This window comes from Artemia franciscana, chromosome 7 (assembly GCF_032884065.1).
Source record: "Artemia franciscana chromosome 7, ASM3288406v1, whole genome shotgun sequence".
Taxonomy (NCBI): Eukaryota; Metazoa; Arthropoda; class Branchiopoda; order Anostraca; family Artemiidae; genus Artemia; species Artemia franciscana.
In genome coordinates, this window is record NC_088869.1 from 16,091,324 (window position 1) to 16,109,383 (window position 18,060).

The following is an 18,060-nucleotide window of genomic DNA, read 5'->3' on the forward strand; positions in this document are numbered from 1 at the left end:
TGTTTTCGAATAAGCCTTGGGCCAAACCGGAACATAAAGAAACATGTTAATAAAACAATTCTTACTTCACATTGCCCAGTCCTACTTAACATATGTTGTAGGCGGTAAATCTTATCTTCACTATTTATCCTGTATTTCCAGTTTTTCTATTATATTTTTAAATATTTGTGTCTATTCTCTAGGTCTTGAAAATTGTTTATAAACAAACAAAATCGCCATCTAACCTAATAATCTAAATTTATAAGTATTTGCCTTTTAATATGTTTTAGTGAGAACTATTAGATGGGACTGAGGGCGATTAATTGCATACATAGATTATTTAAAAATGGAAAAATGCATTTGCACCCATGTTTATTTTTCAGAATTATGTAAAAAAACAAAAAAACTGTACAACAGTGAATGAAGTGGAGATATGGGTTTTCCCCCTTGCGAAATGTGTTAACTAGGTTTTTCCCCTTGCGAAATGTGTTAACAAGGTTCTCCCCCTTGCGAACTTTGCATATTATGAAATAAGATGTGTCTTTATAACATGTTTCCTTATGTTCTGGTAAAACCTTATGTTAAAAGGAAAGTATTGACGAAGGGGGCAATCCTAATATACATAATATTTTGCTTCCGTTTTGAGTTTTAATGTTGCTAATAACTTTCAGTTAAAAACGTTTTTTTTTGTTTTTTGATTTAACTAAGACTAAGAGTAGTAAGATGAAAATTTATGAAGTATATCAATACACAGGTTATCAAAAGGAGATATCGGCAATGTCATAGCAACGGCTAATTGAATTGAAACATACAGGACTTGACAAGACGGCTGTTCAACTAACCAAAAGGAAATATGTTAATAATATTAGAGCTATTAGTACTAGTGCTACTACTATTGTTGCTACTATTACAAGTATAACTAAATGTATGAAGGTGAAATTTGCAGGGAATTTTGAGAAGGTAAAGTGAACAAAATTTCAACACACCGTTTGCATGCATGTTGTCAGAAGGCCGAGTCAGCAATATCTTAGGAACATTCTCAAGATCGGAACATAATTTCCACTTTACTGCAAACAAAATACATTTGAAATGCTTTCACTTTGTTAACTTTAATAACTCACAATTATTAAGTGTTACGTATATTATATATTATTATATATAAGACTTGTTATAAATTTATATTAAACTGACACTCCTTGTCCATTTGTGTAATTGATCAAAAGCTAGAAACTGGAGAAAATTTTCTAAGCCTCAGAAGGAAGGGGGAAAGCTTCAAGAAATAAAAGATTTTAATGAAAATTACTCTGCGAGTTTTGACATATCAGAGAGCACTACTTTAAAAGTTTCAAGCTTCGATCTACAAAAACCTAAAAGAAAATTTTTTTTCTCTAAAAGAGATCATATAAATCGACTCTCACCCAAATAGATGATATTCAATTTTACACAATTCAAAGGGCTGATAAATTAATGGCATAAATTAATGAGTGCAAAAATGTGCTACTTCTAATTCTTATAAAAAAAGAACGAAAGATTACAGGATTAAGATTTTGAGCGAGATCGCCTTTCCAACTGATTCAGTCTTTTCATCAGGGTCCCTTACTTAATACCTGACTCTAAGAATGGCAAGTACTGAGTATATGACAAGCTCTAAGAAAACGAAATAAAAAGTTTTACTAAAACGAGCTTTTAAATTTTTATTAAGATAAAGATAAAATAAAATGTCAATATTCTTGTTTGTTGACTCAGGAAGTGGTTGTTTGGCAGAGAAGCAGAGGCCATAGAAGAAGCAGAAGTGCTTGGATGAGCAGTAAATTTGTTTAGTGAGGGATCAGCAAAAAAGATAATAGATTCAAAAATGCAAAGGGTACCATTTATTTTAAAATGTAGAAAGGAAAAAGAACATAAACAACAATTTTACAGAGAATTAAATTAGCTTACGGTAGAGAACCCTTGATTATTATTTTAACTTTACAATTACAAGAAGCCTGCACTGTTGCAACGCCTTTCTCTGTGAAAATGAAGGCTATCACACAAAAAGACGGCAACAGGGTCCAGACTTCATTCACAGAAGTTTATTTACTCCTCAGCTTTTTAATTACCAACCTAGAAAAAAAAGACGTCAATCGATTGGAGATAAAAGATATGTAAAGAATAAAAGAAAATAAAACAGAGAACAAAACTATAAAATATAATACAAATATATATATATATATATATATATATATATATATATATATATATATATATATATATATATATATATATATATATATATATATATATATATATATATATATATATATATATATATATATATATATATATATATATATATATATATATATACATATATATATATATGTATATATATATACATATATATATACATATATATATATATATATATATATATATATGTATATATATATATATATATATATATATATATATATATATATATATATATATATATATACATATATATATATATATATATATGTATATATATATATAAAATATATATATATATATATATATATATATATATATATATATATATATATATATATATATATATATATATATATATATATATATATATACATATATATGTATATATATATATATATATATATATATATATATATATATATATATATATATATAAATATATATATATATATATAAATTTATAAATATATATATATATATATATATATATATATATATATATATATATATATAATATATATATATATATATATATATATATATATATATATATATATATATATATATATATATATATATATATATATATATATATATATATATATATATATATATATATATATATATATATATATATATATATATATATATATATATATCATAGCTTGTTTTAGTTCTTTTCTAGTCAAAGATCACCGAGAAGGGTGTTAAGACGTTGATTTTCAACGTCAAATTTCTTTCCAATTCATACTGATTATTCAGTTTCATGAAATATCAACGCACAAATGTATTGAAAAAAAGAAAACAAAAGGAAAAAAGAAACAGGGACTTACATCTGGCGTGGGATCCCACAGAACTTGACGTTTTCCCCAGTTTTCTTTTCCCAGAAATACAATTGATTTTTAAGCTTTTCTAAATAACTACTACTAACAACTCACCGTAGCACCAAGCCGCCTGAGGCAAAAATAGCTACACAGACTCCTCCTCCGTCCCAATCTATTAAAAATGTCCCTCTTTACACCCTCCCAAGAAGTTCCCATTTCTTTTAAAAATTTCTTTACGGCATCCACCCACCTCAGACGAGAACAAGCTGCTTTCCTTTTAGCCCAAGACAGTTGGCCAAAAAGGACTTTCTTGGCATTAGTAGCCTAAGCCAGACTCTAATGACAAAATTCAAGCCACTAATATTACAGTAGCTGAAGCAATTGTCATTCATTATTAGAGTGAGTTGTATCCTGATCTTTAAATGTTCAAACTAATCACTAGCTTGAGAATATATCCATATTGATAACTATGTCTCAAGATTTTTTATTTTATTTTAATTTTTTTTGTCAGAGAGTGGACAACCCTTTTCATATACGGAATAATTTCTGTTTCTTTTAGGTTTTAACGTTGTACCTTACTGTCAGTAAAAAAAAAAAAATTATTTAACTTATGAATATCTTTGAATTAATGCGTATTTTAAATTTAATTCACTGTACATGAATAATTAAAGCAAAATTTGCATATTAATTTTACCTTTTTTTTTAGCTAATAATAGCCTTATAATAGACTAAGTTTGATTTTTGTTCCAGTTGTTTAACAATAACTGCTAAATCACAAAGGCTGTTCAATTAGAATAGTAATCTCTTTTAAAAGTTATAAAAGAATGTTTAGTGTAAGAGCGAGCTATTAAGGAGTAAACCCCTATCATATACGTAATATTTTCTGTTCATTTTAAGTTTTAATTTTGCTCCTTACTTTCAGTTAAAAAAACTTGTTTTATTTTATTTAATTCATTACAAGTTTCGACTATTTCTAACAAAACGACTAATTCAAAAGTCTGATCAAGTAACTTTGGAAAAAACATTGACCGCAGGGGGCCTAGTTTCCCCCACCCCACTTTTTGATTAGTGAAAAAAGGCACTAGAACTATTAATTTCCATTTTAAAGAGCCATTTTGTGAAATTCTAGGACCATTGGGTCATTATGATCACCCGTGGGAAAAAACAACAAATAAACATGCATCGGTGATCTTTCTAATGGCAAAAATACAAATTCCACATTTTTGCAGATAGGTTCTCTGATACACTGAATCTGATGATATGACTTTCATTAAGATTCTATGAATTTTGGGGGCTATTGTTTCCTTCTTTTTGAAAATGAGGTGAATTTTCTCAGGTGCTTAACTTTTGATGGGTAGGATTAAGTTCGATAATTAAAATAAGCATAACAATTTCAATTTTTTATGTATTTATTGGTATCAAAATTCATTGTTTTAGGGTTTCGGTTAATATTGAGCCGGGCTGCTCCTTATTTACTGTTAGTTACCGTGAACTATTTGATGTAAAAATAAGTTTGGGGAAAGGCATTGGACTTCCGTAAGTTGGTTGATTTGGCCCATGGTTGTTGAGGAAATCGAGGACCATCAACTCCCTCTCTGAAAATTTTACACTTATTGAATTATAGGGAGTGAACTTCGCTAGTTCGAAACATATTTAGAATGTGTATCATAGTACACTTTTTTATTATCAGTTTGTCAGGTGAGTTGGCTAATGCGTTTTTACGATAGTTGGCTCATATGTTCATCATAAGAATCACTGGAACTTTCGTTTGAATCCTAATCCTAAGTAATATTTACCAAATATTTGGTAAGAAGATTCAGTATAATGCAATAGGCATTGGTAATCATGTAAACATTAGGAGTTTTAATTAGCAAAAACTTGTGGTCCTTGGCCTAATAATAAGAGATTTAAATTTCCATTTTCTTTTATTTACGTCATTATCATCGATAGTACACCATGTCCAGTCCTGTCTACTTAAACACATATGCCAGAATATTCAAATTAAAAAGGTCGGTAAGATCGACTGCTAGATGAACAGCTGGTCCGAACGGGGAAAAGTCTTGAAGAACAAATCTCAGAAAACGTCTTAAGGGGGTGATTAAGTGAACTGATGGAACTCGAAAATCCCATGTTAAATTGAAAATTTATATTTAAAAAGTACTCAAGTATTCATTGGCGGAAGATGCCGCTTTTAATATCAGGCCATAGCTTCTTGAAGATGCTACAAAATGTTTGAAAGGATTTTGTTCTATTTCCTCTAATTGCTTAGAAATCTTAGAAAATGTCTAGGTATTTTTCACAAGTGTACTCTATGAAGGATATTGCTTTTGGAACAAAATTGGTACTATCATGTGCAGAAGACAATAACCTATAAGATGATTGGAACCATTTTTTGATGTATTTTCCTGTTTTCTAACAGTCCCCTAGAATATTTTCAGCTACCTGAAATTTTTACACGTCGGTTGCCATAAAGAATCGTTTCAGATCGCCGATAATAACCCCTAGAGACGAGAATGACAAGCTGGAATAATCAGCTGCTTGTTAATAGTGTGAAATTTTCATAAATTATTTCAATGCAATGAAGAAACATAGAAATGAGAAATAGTCAGGAGCCTTCAGGAAAGTTATGCACACAAAGCCGAAATCATGGGGAAAATTAAATCAAAGCGAGGTATGGAACTGCGAAACTGCGAGAAATTTAGGGATAGGCTAGTGGATAAAGAACCGAAAAGAGTCTAAGGCGGACTATTGCATGGAAGTTGGAAAGAATGGACTGGTCAACCCCAAACGAGGCCACGACTACTTTTACCAAGTACAATCAGTCAGCTTGAATGTGCTCAGCTATATACTTGCTTTTTCATGATTTTTACCCAGAAAGACTTCTACATTGAAAAGATAGACCGCAATCCAGGCTTTTGGACCGAAAAGATTTTTCCCAAGCTGAAAGGATTCTTCATTGATGCTTTGATCCCAAAGTTCCACAGGGGGTTCCAATACAAGAGCCGTACTTATAAGATTAATCGTCTAATACCGGTAACAGGAAAATTCATTTTCCTTACATTCTATCCTTCTTTGTAGTTACATACTTAATTGTATTGTCATTTGAAATAAAATACCTTTGTTTATATTGCTTGTCCTCCAACTTTATCAAACAGTTCGTAGTAACGAACTGTAGTAAAGAGCGACCCGGCTCAATAGTAACCGAAACTCTAAAAAATGGAATTTTGGTACCAATAGCTACATCAAAAGAATCGCATTTTAATGCTGATTTTAAATATATTAAATAAAAAAACAAGTTTTTTCAACTGAAAGTAAGGAGCGACATTAAAACTTAAAACGAACAGAAATTACTTCGTATATAAAAGGGGCTGCTTCTTCATCAACGCCCCGCTCTTTACGCTAAAGTTTGACTCTTTCTCCCAACTCTTCTTTTTAAAACAGTAAAAAACTTTAGCGTAGAGAGCGGGGCGTTGATGAGGAAGCAGCCCCTTTTATATACGAAGTAATTTGTGTCCGTTTTAAGTTTTAATGTCGCTCCTTACTTTCAGTTGAAAAAACTTGTTTTTTTATTTAATTTCTGAATGTTTTTGAATAAATACATGTTTTGATTTTGGCTCTCCGCAGAGTAATAATTGAAACAAAATTTGAATTTTTTTTTTTTTTTTGCTGAATGGCTTACTCATAATTTTGATCGAATGATTTTGGGAAAAAAGAGCGGGGGAGGAAGCCTAGTTGCCCTCCAATTTTTTGGTTAATAAAAAAAGGCAACTAGAAATTTAATTTATTACGAATGGTTTTATAAGTAAAAGATATACGTAACTTATAAACTAGCTTACGTGAAGAATTTTTTATTCTCATATTTTTATTACACATATGAGAGGGTTCACCCCGTCGTCAGCACCTCTCTCTTTACACTAAATCTTAAATTTTGGCCCAATTAATTAAGAATGACCCCTGAATCACAAAAGCCGTAAAATAAATAGTTGACATTACTAAAAATACTTTAGCGTAAAGAGCGAGGTATTAGGAGGAGGTGAGCCCCTCATATGGGTAATAATTTCTGTTCGTTTTAAGTTTTGATGCTGCTCTTTACTTCCAGCTGAAAAAAACTTTTTCATATATATTTTTTCAATGTTTTTTTTTTAATAATGTTAGTAAATCCTGCGCTCCCTTCATGGAAATTTTCTTCCCCCATGACCAAGTCCTCGATGGAAAGTTCCCCCAGTATATCCCCCTCTTTTCGACCCCTCTCCCCGACCAAAAAATTCTCCTGAAAACACCTGTACACTTCCCAATAACCATTACTATATGTAAAAAAATCCCCCAAACCAAAAAAATCCCCCTGAAAACGTCTGTACACTTCTTAGTAACCATTACTATATGTACACACAGGTCAAAGATTGTAACTTGCAGCCCCTCCAACGGGGACTGCGGGGGAGTAGGTCGTCCCCAAATACATAGTTATTGGGTTTTTCGACTATGGTGAATAAAATGGCTATCTCAGAATTTTGATCCGGTAACTTTGGGTAAGAATGACCGTGGGAGGGGGCCTAGGTGCCCTCTAATTTCCCATCACCCCTGGAAAAAAAAAACAAATAAACACGCATCTGTGATTTGTCTTCTGGCACAAAATGCGAAATTCCACATTTTTATAGATTGGGGCTTGAAACTTCTACGACAAGGTTCTCTGATACGCTGAATCTGATGGTGTGATTTTCGTTTAGATCGTATGACTTTTAAGGGGTGTTTCCCCCTATTTTCTAAAATGAGGCAAATATTTTCAGGCTCGTAATTTTTGATGGGTAAGACTATTCTTGATGAAACTTATATATTTAAATCAGCATTAAAATGCCATTCTTTTGATATAACTATCGGTATGAAAATTCCATTTTTTTAGAGTTTTGGTTACTATTGAGCCTAGTCGCTCCTTACTACAGTTCGTTACTACGAACTGTTTAAAAATGTGGAATTTTTTATTTTTTGTCAGAAGGCAGATCACGGATGCGTGTTTATTTGTTTTTTTTTTCAGGGGTGATCGTATCGACCCAGTGGTCCTAGAATGTTGCGATAGGGTTCATTCTAACGGAAATGAAAAGTTCTAGTGCCCTTTTTAAGTGACCAAGAAAATCGGAGGGTGCCTAGGCCCCCGTCGCACGCTAATTATTTTCCAAAAGTCACCGGATTTAAATTCTGAGATGACATACTCCCCCACAGTCCCCATGGGAGGGGCTACAAGTTACTAACACTGACCAGTGCTTACATATAGTAATGGTTATTGGGAAGTGTACAGACGTTTTCTGGGGCGTTTTCATTTGGTTTGGGGCAGGGGTTGAGAAGAGTGGGATATGTTGGGGGAACTTTTCACGGAGGAATTTGTCATGGGGGAAGAAAATTTCCATGAAGGGAGCGCAGGATTTTCTAGCATTATTAAAAAAAAACAATGAAAAAATAAATATGGCAAAGTTTTTCAACTGAAAGGAACAGAATATTCCTGTTATTATTTTCTTGTAAATATTAATTCCTGTAAATATTCCATAATAATTTCTGTTAAAAGGAACAGAAATTATTACGCATATGAGGGGCTCACCTCCTAATACCTCGCTCTTTACGTTAAAGTATTTTTAGAAATTCCAACTATTTATTCTACGGCTTTTGTTATTCAGGGGTCATTCTTAAGAAATTTTGACAAATTTTAAGCTTTAGCGTGAAGAGTGAGGTACTGACGAGGGGGTGAAACCCCTCATATATGCAATAAAAATATGAGAATACAGAAGTTTCTTTACGTAAGCTAATTTGTAAGTTGCGTATATCTTTAACTAATAAAATTTATTTTTACTTAAATTTTAAGTAAAAAATTAAAAAAAATTTTAAATAAAAAAAAAATTTAAATCTTAAAATTTTTATTTTACTTTAAATAATAAAATCTTATTTTTACCCAGCCAAATATATTACTATTTCTCGGCTGAAACATCTCACCAAAGGAAGCTGTCAATCAAAACCTTTGACAAGACTTGATAATTGGTACTATTTGAAGTTTTGACAACCAACGGTCTCTAGAGAATTAAAAGACAGAAGGCTAACCTTACTTCAATTCTGAAGCTCGATGTTTTCAAGTTCACTTAATCACGGCCTTAAAAGTGTCTCGAAGAAAAGTAATTTTGAAAAAGGTCTTAAAAAGGGATTATAATGTTTAGAGATGCTAGCAATTCTACTTGGCTCTACCAGCCCCCAAAGGCGGATCTAGTATGCATATACACCTATACTGCTAACAATTATAACAATAGAACCTCTTTATCGTATAGTTTTATAAGCCAAAATGAAATTACCTGTGCCATTCATTTGTTCATCTGATAATTAATGTAAGGTCCGCACACTGGGTTTGTTGGATTGGCTTCGCCGACACTAAAAAAAAAAAAAAAAAAAAAAAAAAAAAAAAAAAAAAAAAAAAAAAAAAAAAAAAAAAAAAAAAAAAGATAGATAAAAGACAAAATAAATCAGAGACAAAATGACAATAACAGAACTAAATAACTTATATTTTAATAATGATTACTGTTAGTTATATATGTAAGTATTTTATGCTGAATTTTAATAACAAGATTGGAATAAAATGCATCTTGTTATCATTTGTTAGCACAAAAGTAAATATTTTTGTAAAAGTAAATTTGTTAATACAAAAGTAAAGAAGTAGATGAGGAATTGACTATATACATTTACGTTTTTATCACCTCTGAGTATTTAATAAGGGCTTTTAAATACTTATACTGCATTTCAACCTGAATTAATAAATCATTTAGATCTTAAGGGAATATATTCTTGCTGCGAAACACTGTTCAAAAGTAGAAGCCGAAACCTGCTGACACCCTAAAAAAAACATTTAACTTCTTCCTTTTGTGCCAGAATATGAAAAATTTAGTTTTAGTAAAACTCACATTATTAGAAATTGTGTATTTGATTTTTTTCAATTGCAGAGAGTGAAATTTTCTTTTTAAACATAAGGAAAGAGTGGCCCCAAAAATTAATCTAACATACCTGACAAAAAAAAAAAAAAAAAAAAAGTTTAAAGCAAATTTGGCTTAATTACATGGTAGTTTTGGGAGTTCCCTGGGATGCTACGTACTTTGATAGCAAACCTTACTGTCACAGAGGAAGTGATGTATCAATAAATGTGAAGTAGAATAAATTTTATAGTCACAAAACCAATATGCAATAACTTTTGATAATGAATAATGAGCTGTGTTCAGGTAACTGAACTTGCGTTCAACTGAGCTCTGTAACTGTCAACCTTTTTAACTGAACCTTCGTTCTGTTCAGCCCCCGTACAATTCAGCCCTCTTTTTACCTCAATTCCATTTAACAAAAACCCTCATGCAAATTAACCTTTGTTTAACTCAGCATCTATTGAGTCATCAAAAAATGAGTGAATATTGTTAGTTAAATGAAGTAAGTTGCATATTTTAGTATATGATGTCCATGATTGTCTCTAAATGCGTCTTATAATATATTGAAGGTAATTATTTGGTTAGAAAAAGAAAAAGAAGAAAACACGTTTCTCACGAATTTATCACTGTGCAATAATGTTGTTTTTAACTATTAAGATAACCAAAATAATTTGCCCACCAACACCTTAGCTAGCCCCGATAGCCCTTTAAACCAAATTAACTGTAAATATCTCGACACTTTTGATTTTGTGAAAAATGTGAAACCTAAGCTAATGGAAGAGACTAAATTTAATGTAATTTGCTTTAACATCAGAAGCATACGGGATAAGTGGGCTAATTTTTTTTGGGGGGAAACCAGGGGGGAAAATGAATTTTTCCCCCTGGCTTTCAATCTATTCATATTGAAATAAAATTTACCAAGTCCTCTGGCGGCATTTCTTTTTACATCCTGTCAAGTCTGATATTCACCAGGCTATTAGACTGTGAATCCTTATTCTCGCAACCTATAAATAATAGATGCATTAAAATTCAATAATCGTAGACATAAGTGTTGACGAGAATTCTTTTTTTTTTATTTTTTTATAAGCCCCCCTTATTTCTGACCCCTTTATTTTGTAATCTGTTTGATGATTTTTCTAGTTTTATTAATATACCACAAAAGAAGGCAATATTTTTTGGGGACTTCAATTGTAATTTACTAAATTTTAGCAATAATAATGATTGTGATACCTTTTTTGAAACATTTACCTCAAGCGGTCTTCTTCCCACAATCCTTTTTCCTACTAGAGTTGATCCTCCCTATCAGCTACTCAACCCCGTAGAACTAATAGCCCCACGTCTAATAGAATATATAATACTGTGAATATAAACCGGTTCACGGATTGTTTGAAATCCTTCGACTGGTCCAAGATTTTGGATTGTCAGGATGTTAATTCAGCCAAAAATAGTTGTACACAGGGATTGAGTGATCTTATGAGTTTAACCTTTCCAGTTCGTAAATCAAACCGAAAAACTACGCCCCTGAATGTCCAATAGCCTGATAATCTCTTTATACCGAAAAAATGACCTATATAAGTTAGCTTGCAAAACCAGTAGCGTTATTGACCTGACTAATTATAAAAAATACAAAAACGTATATCCAAACTCACCCGGGAAGCAAAGAAAAATTATTATTATTCAAAAATCACTCACTTCAAAGGGAACTTGCAAATAATTTGGTCTACAATAAATGAAATTCTTTCAAAAAAAGGAATTCAAGATCTGTACCTATTAACCTTAGAGACATCAGTGGCAGATTAATTGACCCAATTTCAGAACCGGATATTTTTAATAATTATTTCCCTAATATTCCAAATGCTAACTCCTGTTCCTTCTCCCGGTCAGTACACCCTAGCAAGAATCCCAGATCCATGGTTTTCTCTCCAACTGATCGCAAAGATGTGCTTCAAGTTATCGAATCTCTCTCTAATAGTGGTACACCTGACTTCTTTGGCATAAGTATTAAGCTTCTCAAGACCGTATCTTCCTATGTTTGTGAACCCATTGTGCACATAGCAAACCTGTCTATGGCCAATAGAGTCTTCCCAGAAGTATTTAAATCAGCAATTGTTATCCCGATTCATGGTAGTCACAGTTTAACTTTCAAGGTGTGAAGACCTCTTTTGTGATGGGATTTGCGAGAAAATACGTATCTTGATTATTCAGCAGTGAATAGTCATAAAAATCACATCACACTGTAGACAATGAAGTGCAGAACGGGACAGCTAAAGATCTGTCACATTATTCAGACTAATCTGTGTACAAATTAAAAATAAAAATCTTGTGAATATTGGAGATCCGAGAGATGAGCATGGTTACTGATAACCGGGTGTGACTCTCACTTTCGCCCAAGTGACAGTGGTAATGGCTTCGGGAATTGATGCAGCTAATCAAAATGATGACAAAATTCTTTGTCTGGTCGAACAACAAAAAGTGTCTCTATGTTATTAAGTCTGCTGAAAGAAGTTTTCGGAAATGTAAAAAAAAGTCCCAAGCGGGAAGGACAATGTCAAAGAAATTTGCAACCGGATCCTCGTTCTACAACAGAATGTTATAAAAGAGAACTCAGAACTACTTCGTAAAGAGAATCGCCACCTGCAAACAATTGTGAAACTGCAAGAACGTATTGGAGACCTAAATAAAACACCCATTTCTATGCTTGGGGTTGCACAGCCGACTGCGACCTCAACCCATTCGTTTGCATCTGCCGTACGTGGCCAAAACGTTTATTCGGTCATTCTTGAACCCGTAGAATATGACAAAAATAGTGATAAACGTCTGGGCCGAAATGATTTACAAAAGCTGACAAAAAGTTTTTACCAGGCTATCGAAAAGACAGTAAATATTTTGCTGTGAAAAAGACAGTACCTGCGAAGAATGGAAAAATTATATTTGAACTGGATTCCGATTCCGATGCAGAAGAGGCAATTTCTGCATTTATCAAGAAAGTAGAGGTTACAAAATATAAAGCTGTGGAAGTGAAGAAAAAGATGCCGAGAATAATCGTATACGACGTCACGGAGTTTGAAGATGCCGATTCGTTCCGCACAGAGTTCTTGCGAAGCAACGATAATGTAAAAGACATGGTTGATCATGGTGAGCTACTGAAAGTTGTCACAGTGTTGTGGAAAGATAGAAACCGTCCTAATGCCGTACTTGAAGTTAGCCCAAAACTCCGCAAGTCCATCCTGTTAAATGGTCAGGTGAAACTTGGCTTCTTGTTGAAGCGCTGTGAAGACTATGTGTTCCTAATAAAGTGTTCAAATTGCTGCCTTTAAGGCCACCGAGAAACTGAATACAGAGGCACGCAGTGCTGCTCTTTTTGCATGGGTAACCATTCATTTGATGATTGCCCAAAATCATTTTCTGATCGCCTATCGTGCCGTGCTTGTCACCATAGCAAGGCCATTGGAAGCCTGCATGCGTCGTACGACATTAAAAAGTGCCCAACTGCAGAAAATATTGTAGCAAAACTGAAAGACAGGATTCTGTATGTCGAGGGTCAATAATGTTGCAATCAGGCAGTGTAAATGATGTGAATAAATCATTATCTTTCATCCAGATTAACTTGCAGCATTCTTTCCATGCGATGGTGCAGTTACAAAAAACCCTTGCAGAAAGAAAGCCAGCTGGTGTTCTGCTGCAGGAACCCTATGTTAATAAGTTTGGAAAGCTTTCGTGTATTCCAAGAGAACACGGCTGTTTCTCAAAAATTGATTACGATAGAAGGTTTTTTAGTGCAGCTGTATTAATTAAAAAATATTATCGTGCAGATATTAATTATGATGATTCGTCTAATAAATGTGTAACTGTGTCTATTTATTTGCCATGTCATAAAGTTGTTGTTTCGTCATTATATTGTCCTCCATCAATTCAGTCAGTATCTGATGTATTAGCTGTGATTGATGGGTTAAGCAATCATAGTAATCATGTTGTTGGTGGTGACTTTAATGCTAAAAGCCCGATTTGGATGACAAGTTGCAATAGAGATCGAAGAGGAAAAGAATTAGAAGATTATTTTGCTAATAAGAATTTAGTTGTTATAAATGACCCCTATGTGCCGACGTATTACGTCGGCTTTTGTAGCCCTGATGTCACAACTGTAGGTTCTTATCTAGTTCAGTTTGCTAATGAATGGACGATTCTTTCGAATTCCCCGTCATTGTCTGATCATTTTTATATTTCTTATGTAATAGTGTTAGCTGCTGTGCAAGGTGTAGAAACTTCCCTCAAAAGTATGATTATAGTAAAACAGATTGGGGAATATTTAGTTCAGTTTTACTTAGTAGAATAGATGATGTATATTCGCTTCCTGTGTCGTCTGTACAAGAGATAGATGTGGCTGTTGAAAGTTTTAGAAAGCTGTTTTGTGATGCCACTGCTGATTTGACCCCAGTTTTTGGTAGTAAAAGATCAAAAAAGTATGCTAGGTGGTGGAATCCGGGATTGACAAGATTTAGGCACATTAATAGAAGGAATTTGAGAATTTATAAAATCTTATATGATTTAGAAAGTGAAGTAAATATAAAAAATTCCCTTAAAGATTATAAATATGAAATTGTAAGAGCTAAGAGAGAAGATTGGAAAAAGTTTTGTGAAGAAAGAGCTAGCTTTGATCCATTGCAAACTATTCACAAAATATGTTGGTCAGATGGCGGATGTATTCAGCCTGTGCATGTGTTAAAAGATGATGGTAGCAGAACTTCATCACTGAACGAAGCAGGTGATGAACTTTTGGCGCAGTGGTTCCAAAAAGATAATAGTGTTAATGATAATATGTTGATAATATGTTCCATTCTGATGTGAGACAACGAGTTCAAAATTTTGTTCAAAATGTTACTTTTCGAATAGATGAAATTAATGCTGATGTTTTAAAAGATGCTATTGATTCTTTGAAACCAATGAAAGTTCCAGTCAAGATGGAATCTTAAATCTTGTTTTGAAAAAAAATATTAATGTGATAACACCGTCTTTTCTAAAAATCATAAATGCATGTTTAAATTTGTGTTATTTTCCTAAGGAATGGAAAAAAGCTAATGTGATAATTATTTTGAAAAAAGGAAAGAAAATGATGGGAGTCCCCGTTCTTGTCGCCCTATTAGTTTACTTTCAAATTTAGGTAAAGTTTTTGAAAAAGTAATAATGAATAAACTGAATAATTTAAGTTCTGAAAAGAATTGGATTTCTACTTTGTAGTTTGGATTTAGTAAGGGGAAAAGTACAGTTGATGCAGTAGATAATGTTTTCACTGCTGTTGAAAATAATAATTTAAAAAAGAAATTTACTTTATGTATTTTTTTCGACAATAAAGGGGATTTTGATAACACTTGGCATCCAGGAATAATTAAAAAATTGATAGAAAAAGAATGTCTGGGAAGTTTGATAAAATTAGTACATAGTTATTTTAATGACCGTGTAGTTACATACCAAAATGAAGTTTCAAGGGCTCTGGAAAAATCATGTCCTCAGGGTGGAATTTTACTCTCCTTTTCTTATGGTTTATTAATATAAATGACCTTTTGAATGAGAAAATTGACAAAATTAGTATTATACAAGCTTACGCAGATGATATTTGTATGATAATAAGCTCAGAAAGCATTGGTCAACTGGAAGAAATAGCTCAAAAGGTGTTTACAAATTTTGAGGAGTGGGCTGCTAAAAATAAACTTGAATTTGATAAAAACAAAACTGAAGCTGTTTTGTTTACAAATAAGCATAAAGTTCCAAAACTTACTCTGAAATTTGGTGGTGATATTATTGAAGTGAACGAAAAAGTTAAATATTTGGGCGTTATTTTGGATAGAAAATTATTGTGGACAGACCATGTTGTTAGCAGAATTAATTCAGCTAAACAATATTCAACTCGTCTTTTATGTGCGGCAAAAACAACAGGGGCCTAAAAGCTTTTGCATCGAGGAAACTGTACAAGTCGGTTGTAGAAAGTACAATTTTATATGCTGTTCCAGTTTGGATCGCTGCTCTTAAGAAAAAACATATTCTGAGAAAAATAAAATCAGCTCAAAGAATTTCGATGTTGACAATCTCCAAATCGTTTCGAAGTGCACAGTCAGAAGTAATAACAGCCATTTCTGGTGTGTTACCTATTCATATTAGAGCTTATGAACTGACTGCATTAAGGTATGCTCGCAAAGGCCGCCCTCAAAATCGGCAAATGTTTACTCCACCTTCTTTCCCTTTAGCTCAAAGATCATCTCTTCATAGTATTTTTACAGATGAAGAGAGAGAGAAAGATGGGTTTATTAATATAAATAACAAAACAAAACAAGAAAATGGCCCGAAGCAAAGCTTGTTTGGGCTTACAACCCCAATACACATACAAATAAAACAATACGAAAAAGAAGAAAAAATAAAAAGAAAAGAAAAGGAAAAGAAAAAAGAAAGAAAGAAGAAGAAAAAAATCAATTACCCTGCATTTCAATCGAAACGCTTCTACTCAAACCCTTCTGAATAGAATACAGGAGTGGTGTCTTTTTAACTGCATGACCATTAACAGCAAGAAAAGTCAGGTTGTATTATTTCGAACCCCTTACAAAAAAATAAAGCTCAGCCAGCACTTGGCCTAAAATATTATACCGATCCCGCAGGTCGAAGTTGCCAAGTTTCTTGGTGTCCACATAGACTCCTGCCTATCATTTGCAACACATTTGTCCTATATCAGAGCCATAATTTTGCGACAGGTAAGTATGATTAATCGTGTGAATTATTTTCTTCCTCCCGATATCCTTGTCACCCTTTATTATTCTTTTATATACCCACATTTATCGTACTGCGGATCTGTTTGGGGCAATACTTATCCTTCAGTTACCAATAAATTAAAATCTGCTCAAAACCGTACCGTCAAAGCAGTTTTTCGGTTGCCACGACTATATCCCACCAAGAACTCGTACTCCGATTTTGGTATTATCCCTTTAGAACAAATGATCAAAAAATTAAATCTCTCCCTTGCATACTCTGCTAACCATAAAAATCTTCCTCCCCACTTATTATCTTATTTTAATAGTAATAAGTCTGAAGGCCACTGTCTCCGTTCATCCAACCGTTCCTTCATTGTCCCCAAGTGTATCTCTAGTTCCGCCCAGCTATCCTTAATTTATAAATCTATACTTCCATGAAATTTAATAACCTCTAGTGTCGAGCTATCCACAAATTTTCGGACGCTATATAACAATGTACTAAAATTTTGATATTATATTTTTCTAAATGTTTGTTCAATTTGCTTTAATTACCCATGTTTTCTCTTTTCTTTTTTTCTCTCTTCTTCTTTTTCAATTTTTTGTTGTTGTTTTGGTCCTTAACAAGTTCCCTTCTAGGATTGTTATTATTATTGGTGTTATGTGTTTTTTTTAGAATAAAATTAAAATGAAATAGGCCTACTTTAGCAATTGAGATGAACAACAACATGAACAAGGTCTTGACCTTATTCATTTATCCAATCACCTAGGACAAAGCAGTATACCTCAACAACCAGCCAAATAGAAATGTCTTATTTCGTTCAAAGTTATCATTAATAAATGTAAGCCCTGGCAAATGCTATAAAAACTGAACATACCTAAGAAAATTCCCAACATAAGGACAGTAATTAATCTCAATATTTGCGGCATATTTGTCTTTTATTTTCGTACAAAATGTAGAAAAGAAAAATCACAAATATAATTCAAAAATCTGTTTTATACAGAAGAAGCCTGATAAGAAATTTAGTTTTAATAACCGTAATATAATCCGAAAGGCCATTCAGATGCTACAATTCTTTTAAAATTGCTTCTAGACTTATCAGGCTTCCAGAAGAAGCTTGATAAGTTTGGAATTTTTCTTCTGGAAGCCTGATAAATCTAGAAGCAATTTTAAAAGAATTGTAGCATCTGAATGGCCTTTCCTAATGAGGTTTCTTTCTATTTTTGGTTGACTTATTGCTTCATCTTGAACCTTGAGTTTTGTATGTCCAATAATTTATTTTGTCCTGTAAACCTGTCGTGAAACCTTTCCCATGGGAATATTTTTTGGCTTTGAAAACGTCTGGGAAATCAATC

General features: G+C 32.5%; 1 long non-coding RNA gene across 1 annotated transcript; it reads right to left on the reverse strand.

Moving 5' to 3' along the window:
- Positions 1–1,647: 1,647 nt before the first annotated feature.
- On the reverse strand, positions 1,648–17,800 carry LOC136028903 (uncharacterized). The gene is made up of 3 exons (XR_010617913.1): positions 17,583–17,800; positions 10,892–10,977; positions 1,648–2,082 (listed from the first exon to the last, which is right to left on the reverse strand). It is a non-coding gene; the product is annotated as an uncharacterized LOC136028903 (long non-coding RNA).
- Positions 17,801–18,060: the final 260 nt, after the last annotated feature.